This window comes from Triticum dicoccoides, chromosome 1A, assembly GCF_002162155.2.
Source record: "Triticum dicoccoides isolate Atlit2015 ecotype Zavitan chromosome 1A, WEW_v2.0, whole genome shotgun sequence".
In the NCBI taxonomy this organism is placed as follows: Eukaryota; Viridiplantae; Streptophyta; class Magnoliopsida; order Poales; family Poaceae; genus Triticum; species Triticum dicoccoides.
This window is the reverse complement of record NC_041380.1, coordinates 267,017,193-267,024,014: the sequence shown is the minus strand read 5'-3', so window position 1 is coordinate 267,024,014 and position 6,822 is coordinate 267,017,193. Positions and strand designations below refer to the sequence as shown.

At 43.2% G+C, this 6,822-nt stretch overlaps 1 pseudogene; it reads left to right on the top strand.

Annotated features, from left to right (window-relative positions):
- The first annotated feature begins 259 nt into the window (after positions 1–259).
- Positions 260–6,822, top strand: part of LOC119352697 — a 13,043-nt pseudogene continuing 6,480 nt past the window's right edge.

Here is a 6,822-nt window from a genome sequence, read left to right as displayed (position 1 = left end):
TAATTTTTGTTGTATATAATTATTTTTTGCTAATATAAAATCTATGATCAAAATTTTGACATAAAATCCGAGGGAGATTATGAACCCGGACGTGGGGAAGAAGTGGTCTGCATCATCAATGGAGGGAGAGAACAAAACCAACTCGGGACCCCACCGCCGATCTTATCCTCGTCTAGTGAGCTTGGGCGGCTCGGATTCAACTCCAGTGTAGAATGGACGGCCACGGCCCCTCCAGCGTCCCGTTCGAAAACAACCGTCCGAGCTGTGTATGCATTCCCAAAATATCTACTTTTATCGGCCCACAGATCCACAAGGAAACCAAAACTCCCCACAAATTTGATCTGATCATTTCAAAATCCCACACCACCTCTTCCAAAATCGCGTCGTCACACCAAGAAGCTCTCGGAATTTCGAGTTCTCCTCCAATTTTTCCTGTCATCGGGCGCGCAGATTTTGACCAGTTATCAGCTGTTCTTCTCCAGTCCCTCGAAGCGCAGAATTTTGTTCCTTTTTCCGGCTGTTTTGATCCGACGGTTCTTCCGAATCACTCTCTCCGCAGCTGACGTCCCTTTTCCGGGTTTTGCTGTTGCTGGGGGCGTAAAATCCCTCAAGCTGGCGAATTCGGCGTGTCCATGGACCAGCCCGAGAGCTCTCTCCCCCATGCCGCGGTCCAGAAGGGGCAGACCCCACGCCACGAGGAGCTCGTGCGGCTCATCGCGCAGTCGCTCTACTCCCTCGGTTACCGGAAGGCGGCAGCCACGCTCGAGGCGGAGTCCGGTGTGCCACTGTACCCCCCGGAGCACGACCGCCTGCTGCTCGACGTAATGTCCGGCCGGTGGGACGCGTGCGCGGCCACTATTGACTCTCTTACCGGCATTACCGAGAGGAACCGTGCGGTTGCCGAGTTTTTGGTGTGGAGAGGGCACTTCCTGGAGCTGCTGGGCACTGGGGACGCTGGTCTACGCCTTGCAACGGAGGTGCTCTCGCGTCGGATCGCCCCTCTTGCCATCGACAGAAGATGTGTGCACTGGCTGGCACGCGCAGTGGTCACGTCCGAGGGCGCGGTTGCACCAGAGGCTGTGGCTGAGTGCAGGATTGGGCTTTTCTTGGATTTGGTTGAGGCGTTGCCGCCATGGTTCCGGGTGCCAAGTGGGCGGCTTGAGCATTTGGTGGAGACTGCGGTTATTCAGCAGGTTGCTTCGTGTATATACCATAATCTGCCGGATGAGGTCACTCTATTTGAGGATCACAAGTGCCATGAAGAGCAGATCCCTTCTGACTGTACACAGGTGTGAGTTCTTGTAATTCTTGTTTTTTCTTACCAGCTTCTCGATAAATTTCATAGCCTGCCAAGAAAATGGGAAATCGTGCGCCATACTCAGAAACTAGAGTTATCGAAGCAGAAATTTGAATACGGCAACTTCTATTGAGTAGTTCGCTGAGCACACTCCAGCATGTCTATTTACATAAGGTCTTTAAATTTCTGTCCCATGATGTTGCTATATCTGCAGCTTCATCCCTCCCTGTGTTGACTATTGGAAGCATATAATTATCATTCAACCGGAACTTGTGCTTCAGAAGTACCACGTGCTCCTTTTCCATCGGCGAGGCAGGACTTGTATCATTTTGTAATCTTTACACTTGAAGTGTAGATTAATCTGCTTCATTCGCTTGTATGCTTTCCATAGCCACCATGCTAATTCACATAAAACTTACTGTTCAGTACAGGTTTACCCTGGGTTTCAAACATTGCTTAATCCTAAGTGACATGGTTATGATTTATAATATTTTAAAACCAATATCCACACAATTATTAATTTTGTTTATCAAAGGGGACGACTGTTTACGTACACTATTTGTGTATCCTAAATGAATAGACATAGTCCATGCTTGGGTGCTGGGGCTGTATTGCAGAGATGGATACTTGAAATTTCTATGCCTGTTTGCAGATATTGTGTGCTCATAAAAACGAAGTTTGGTTTGTAAGGTTCTCAAATGATGGGAACTACCTGGCATCATCTTCAAGTGATTGTACTGCCATCATATGGAAGGTATAGTTTTACACACCCTAACATTGACCTGAAAAGTAACGTGCCTTGTTACTTGCATAAATAATGCTAAGATTATATCTATTTTTCCTGGCACTAGAATTTTGAAGCAGAACCATCAGATTCAGGGCACAATAGAATAGTCTTGTTTTTCTGCTCCCAGCTATACCTGACATCATTAAAATATAAAGTGAATAAACTGTTTTACTCTGACAGCACTATTTAACTCTTGGAGCATTGCTCAAACAAGCAGTGCAATACGACATACTCCCTCCGTTCCAAATTACTTGTCTTGGATTTGTCTAGATACGGAGGTATCTAGTACTAAAATGAGTCTAGATACATCTGTATCTAGACAAATCCAAGACAAGTAATTCGGAACGGAGGGAGTATTTATCAGTACAGAGCTTGCTCCAAACTCCCAGAGTTGTAGATAAGCTGACTGCATTAAGTACTATCCGCAGTGAGATACTCTTTCAGTTGAACTCTTGGAGGTGTAGTATTCACCGTGACACATTTATATTAAGGACGCTCTTTACCTCTGCTGAATCTGACTATGAATAGTTTACACTCTGTCAACCTTATCAGATATCCTTGTTACATATGATCGTTGGCTGATCATTACTAAGAACTTCATTCATGATGGATACATTTTATTCAAGGCAGTGCATAGGAGAAATATGCATCTTTCTCTTGCTTCTGGTTTGGCTCCTAGTAAAGCACCCAGCCACCTACTCCCTCCGTTCCTAAATATAAGTCTTTTTAGAGATTCCAATAAGAGACTACATATGGAGCACAATGAGTGAACTACACTCTAAACTACGTCTATATACATCCGTATGTAGTCCATGGTGAAATCTCTAGAAAGACTTATATTTAGGAGGGCCATGAGCCCTCACCCTTGATTGGCCACCTGGGAGCTCATCTCCCATGTTTGCCATGGCTCTGGGGCCTGGTTGAAGAAAAGTGGGATTCTAGAGAGCTTCTGATTATTTTTTATTCTTTGCTTAAGAAAGGATAACTGTTCTGTGCTTAAGGAAAGTTTTGCCATTTCCCTGATAAAAAAATCCCTGAATAAAGTTATGCATTTAATTATTTTTCCAAATTAATTAGTTAGTTTCAGAGTTTTCTCTGAATAAGAAAAGTTTTGCCATTTTGATGTTACCAGGCTGGGCCACCCATGAACAAGTCAAAATACACGATGTTTTCGAGTACATGTAGTCAAACCATTTCGAATTTTAGCCACTAATTTGTTCAATCTTTTTTATTATTACTTGTACGACATAACACTGAATTACTTCCATAATATAGTAGTATTTTATAGTTTCGTTATTTTATATTGCTATGGATATCGATGTGAAAAGATGATTGTTGGAGACCATACTGATTTCCACCTACGACTGGCAGTAGTTTTTCCTGTTCATACTTTCATTGCTTTTGTTACGGCCTTTTCTGCCGTCCTCTTGTATCATATTCCCATCATTCATCATTGGCATATGCATATTACCACGATATCTCTCTTCAGATGATTAATGTCGTCTTCTCTTCCAATTTTTATGCTATGATAGGAAGATGGGACTATATTCAACTGAGTAGTGATACAAACCTGGGCTTGGGAAGATCATGCTTCTCATGTGAGATCTTGGTCTTCTTTCTGGTTTGTTCATATACTTCATTTTAACTGGACCTGTGAAGACTTAGGCTCAGTTTGCGGTTGCTGAACTGTGCTGCGATGTGCTTATTCTATAATCTGGGAAAATAGTCACGAAACTAGAGACAAGTTGGTTAAATAAACACTAAATGCGGTCACGTGCATTTGTGTTGTTATGAAGATCACTGCATAAGTTAACTGGGTTCATGAAAGATCATATAGGCGGGTCTATTTATGCTAATTGAACTTCGTTTGTACAAGGGGTGCATGGAAAATGTACATCTTGAGTGAAGTAAATGACATTTCATAGCTCTCATGTACGCACTGTAAGATGTGTCAAAAGCCTACCACTGTTGCCTATGTTCCCTTTTCTGTTGATCATCATTGATGTTTCCTATTCGAAGCTAGTGGAGAGATGAGGGTGTAAGTATGTTAAGTATATACATGCACCACAAGGTGTGAGGTTATGAGTTATGACTATGCGTCCTTTTGATTTTATTTATTTTTTATTTTTACAGCTCGTTTAAAGGTAGTAAGCGCGATTTATAATATGAATATTGTAACCAGCCTTTTGTAAAATCACATGTTTTCATCCACAAGAATATCCTGTTTTTTATTGGCATTCACATGTAGTCTTTATACAATTTATGTGTTATGTTAACTCATTTCCTCGCTTGTATTACAACTTCAAATTGTTGTCATGTCTAACCCCTGGAGATGATGTAGGTGGAAGAAGATGATACATTAACCAAGAAGTACTGCCTCGAGGGTCACAAAAGTCCTATTTCTTTTGTTGCTTGGAGCCCAAATGATAGAATGCTTCTCACTTGTGGTAATGGGGAATCTTTAAAACTGTGGAATGTTGATACTGGTGAATGCAATCTTAAATTTGGTGCTGCAGTAAAACACATCATCGCGTCATGTGCATGGTTTCCAAATTCAGAGAAAATAGTATGTGCCAGCTCTGAACCTGAAAGTTCTCCAAATATGATTTTCACTTGTGACCTAGAAGGCCAAGAACTGGAAATGTGGGCTGGAGAGAGAATACCCAAAGTTAGTGATCTTGCTGTGACACCTGATGGCAAACATCTAATCTGTGTATGTCCCAACGAAATTTGGATTCGAGAACTTCGGAAGGGGCGGGAATGGAAAATTCCTGAACGGCAGACAATTTCATCTCTTTCTCTTTCAGGTGATGGACAGTCAATGATTGTCAACCTTAATAGTCAGGAAATTCATTTGTGGAAAACCAATGGAAGTTCTAGAGTGCCCGATAAATTCAAGGGGCACAAGCAAGGAAAGTTTGTGATTAGATCATGCTTTGGGGGATCAGACTATCATTTCATTGCTAGCGGCAGTGAGGATTCACAGGTACACCCTCTTGAAGAATTTAACCTTCCCTTCGAAGAAATCTTGGCCTGCTTCCATTTCAACTTCTTGCTTAGATTCCATTCTCAGCCTGCGTATGCAATATAATCAACCTCTCATACCTGAGCCTGTTAGGTGGTATTTTGAAACAAGGAATGGCATTTGTTTAGAATAAAGCAGTACCATGCGTTTGGAGGTTTTATTCTCTTGCACTATACCTTCTCCGTGAGGAGCGATGCTGAATTTGCAGACTCGCATAGCCAGAAGTAGTATTCTTTCATACCTGAAATACCAGTATTCTTGCTGATCATTGCAGACTCACCAAGTTTGTGTTGAAGAGGGCATGCTTTGGTTTGCAGTTTTGCTAAATTAGCACTATTAACTAGTGGAAGCAGACACATTAGTTGGCATGTACTCCAATACATGCAAACAAACTTGGTGATATAGTAGAATTTTAGAGGACCACTACAGACAAACCAACACAAACTTTTGTGATCAATCACACTAATGTTTAAATCAACCTGCTGTATGACCTTTATTATCTATAGAAATGTAGGATACAAATAGCAAAACTCGTGTCGAATGCGAAACAATGGGAAGAGTTCACATCTGTTTTCTTGTGCTCTTGTTGAGCGTTTCTGTTTTGCTGATGCGTAGAGATAATGGGCAGGTGTACATTTGGCAAAGATGCATGGAGATGCCGATAAAGGTCCTATATGGGCACTCAATGACTGTAAATTGTGTAAGCTGGAACCCCGCGAGGCCCCAGATGCTGGCTTCCGCAAGTGATGACCGTACAGTTCGAATATGGCTAGGGCGCAAACCCCACAGTTTGACTTGAAAAGTTTTGTATGTTTTCCCTGTGAATAGTTGTACATTTTGACTGTATGCACAAACTAGTTGGGGATCCTTTTCCCTCGTAAAGAGCTTTTAGCTACTTGAGAGAGGTAAACTTTAAGCAGCCAGAGATAGCAGGATACGGGTAAGTTATTTATGAGATGGCGGTGCCGGTTGGAGTTTTGCCCGCACACTCTGTAAAGAAACACAGTTGCATCAGGGCCTTGTACGCATGAGTGCTGTTGTTTAGTCTGGATGGCTTGTGCTTGGGTAGATTCACTTCTATTCCTGCCTACTACCTATCTTGCGTAGAAGAAACTGGGACAGCTGAATTTTGTATGTGAAAAGTCCGTCTGTCCTTCCGGGTCACGAATTGTTTCTTCGTTTTGGTTGCGGGGGGACTTTTTTTTTTTGCGGGGGGACTTCAAAGTTTACATTGTGCACATTGAACTATTCTTTGCCTCTGTAAACTAATGTAAAATCTTTTGGATCAGTACTTTAACGATCCACAAAAGATCTTATATCAAAAGACACTGTTTATTCATATTTTTTTGGAATCGATAACTCCCGAACGCCCGCGTTCACAGCCCCTTGGTCCGAATGCGCTGATCGACGTACGTCCAGTTTGCACGAATCTTGACGCGAGCTGATGCCACGTAGGACAGCCAGCACCCGTTAGGGGTAACGGTCTCTCGGTCCGAACTCCCCTCCCCCACCCCACTTCTCCTTCCCCACCACTCCGCCGAGCAGTTGTCGTACACCACGGTGAAACCGCTGCCGCGCGCCCCCTTTTCCCCTCCCTCTTCTCCAGTTGCTCGCGTTTCCCATCCGCATTGCACCCCTCTCCCCGCCGCTCCCCCACCGCTGGCTGGGTGGTTTCAGTACCGCCCGCACACTTCGTTCTCTTCGGCGAGATCT